We start from the raw sequence: 2,418 nt of genomic DNA on the forward strand, positions 1-2,418 counted from the left end.
AAGCAGTGGTATCAACGCAGAGTACTCGCGAAGGACAGAGATAGCGCAAGAGAGCAGCGCACGCGAGAGATGTCGCGGCAAAGTATGCGAAGGAGAGAGACAGCGCGAGGAGCACGCGAGAAAGAGATATCGCGGTGAAGAAGAGAGAGATGTCACGGCAAAATATGCGAAGGAGAGATAGCGCCTAGGGGAGCGCGAGAGAGACTTTTTTCTTTTTAATAATATTTTTAATAAGAAAATATTTTTTAATATAATTAAGTAATATTATTTTAATATTCTTTTTAAATATTTTTTTAATATGCACAAGGAAAAGAGAGAGGAATTTTTTAAATGAATACTTTTTTACCATTAATAATTTTTAATCATAATAAATGTGTGTAATACAATTGTGTGTGTGTGTATGTGTGCATGAATTAGAAAATTTAATATTTGAAAATATATAAATAAATATAAAATATAAATAAATAAACAATGATAACTTGACACACTGGCAAAGATTTATTTAACATTTAAATTATTTGCGACGTTTCGACCATATAGTTTGTGGTCCTTATCAAGCAACAGTTCTGTACAAAGGAATTCACAATACAAAAATAACAAGTCAAAAATTCGATCAAAAACATAAGTCAAATTTTACATATTGCAATATAAACTATATCAAACTTACAATTATGTGCATTACAACGCAATCGAAATAAGCCTCAAATCGTTTTCCATGTGACATCTATATGTCCGTGTTTAAAAACTACGTCCATCTCTGACACAGAAGTAAACGAGACTGTGACATTAAACAAATGAATACTAACATCTAAACAAACTATCATATACGGTGGTAAATTTTTCTGTATCTTTTTGTAAATTAATGGCATGAACCGACTTTTTTATAAAATACATTTCAGCTATTTCCTTTTTTTTCCAAAATTTTTCTTTGTGTAGTACAGTAGGATTTTCCCAGTCAAAATCATGTTGAAGATTAATACGGTGTTCAGAAACAACAGAATGATTACCATATGGATTCGTAATATTTCGTCTATGTTCACTAATGCGTGTTTTTAAATGTCTCTTCGTTTGTTCTATGTATACATTATCACAATTTTTACAATTTAAACGGTAAACAATACCCGTCTCTTTATTTTTTTGTAATTTATCTTTTCCTTTTTTTATAATGCAATCTAACTTTTTGATAACAGAATAAAGAATATTAAATTTCTTTTTTAGAAAACGATGAATATCATCACACAAATGACTCGAACACTGGTATAACAATTGAGTCTTTCTGTATATTGCGTGATACAATAGAAATATTATTTTCAAGTGTAGATGGTCTGTCTGATAGTAGATTTTATCACACCAATATTAGGATAGTTTGGGACATTTTACTGAATAATACCTTCCCCAATGATTTAGTGAAGAAACACGTTACGAGAAGGTTAAATGAACTTCAAGAGAGACCATCTACACTTGAAAATAATATTTCTATTGTATCACGCAATAGACAGAAAGACTTCATTGTTATACCAGTGTTCGAGTCATTTAGTGATGATATTCATCGTTTTCTAAAAAAGAAATTTAATATTGTTTATTCTGTTATCAAAAAATTTTGCCGCACTTGATTGTACGGCGATGGCCTGTTTTAACGCCTTGGCCTTGGCGCAAACCTGTCATCTCTCGAAGCTCTCTTTCTATCCTTAGGGCGTCGGCGACAGTTTCTTGTACGTCTAAGTCTCTAGCGATTCTCTGCTCTATTTCGGGCTTTAGCCCTCTAATGAAACACTTACACATGTCTTTTTCTACCGTTGTTTTTATATTTTGGTTGGCTAAAATGTGACCGGAACTTCGATATACTTCCAATATTTGTTTTCCAAGTAATTTAACTCTATTTGCGTAAGTGACAACATCCTCTTCATTTCTTTGATAAATACATCCTAGTTCTCCTTGTAACTGATATACATTTTTAGTGGGTCCATAAATTTTCTTTAAATAAGTAGTTAATTGCGATCACCTTAATAATTAAATAATCAATAATAATAATGTATACATGTGTGCGCGTGTGTTCGTGTGTGTCATGGGAGTTCCCGAATCTGGATGGTGGAGGGAGGATAGGATCTTAATAAGACTTGCACTGGGACAGCCAAGGGATACCTACGCTCAGGAACATACCAGGGGATAATCTCTTCAGGATTTGCGTCGATTAGTTGTTGACGCAGGGCCTCATGCTCTACTGGGCCCGGACCGATTGTAAAGGTTCCTTCTGGGACTTCCCTTATTCCCGGGAATTGATTAATTAACCAAGCTCGGTATTGGTCGTAGGTGAGCTCGGTGTGCGATTCTAGTTTTTCAGAACCGTCGTCGCTGAGATCTATCGTCTCAAAATCTTCCGGTAGTTCCCGGTTTTCGGAGGGCGTTGGGGAAGAAGGA

Source organism: Prenolepis imparis, unplaced genomic scaffold (assembly GCF_030444845.1).
Source record: "Prenolepis imparis isolate NDT839.2.m4 unplaced genomic scaffold, iyPreImpa1.0 SCAF_14, whole genome shotgun sequence".
NCBI classification, from domain to species: Eukaryota; Metazoa; Arthropoda; class Insecta; order Hymenoptera; family Formicidae; genus Prenolepis; species Prenolepis imparis.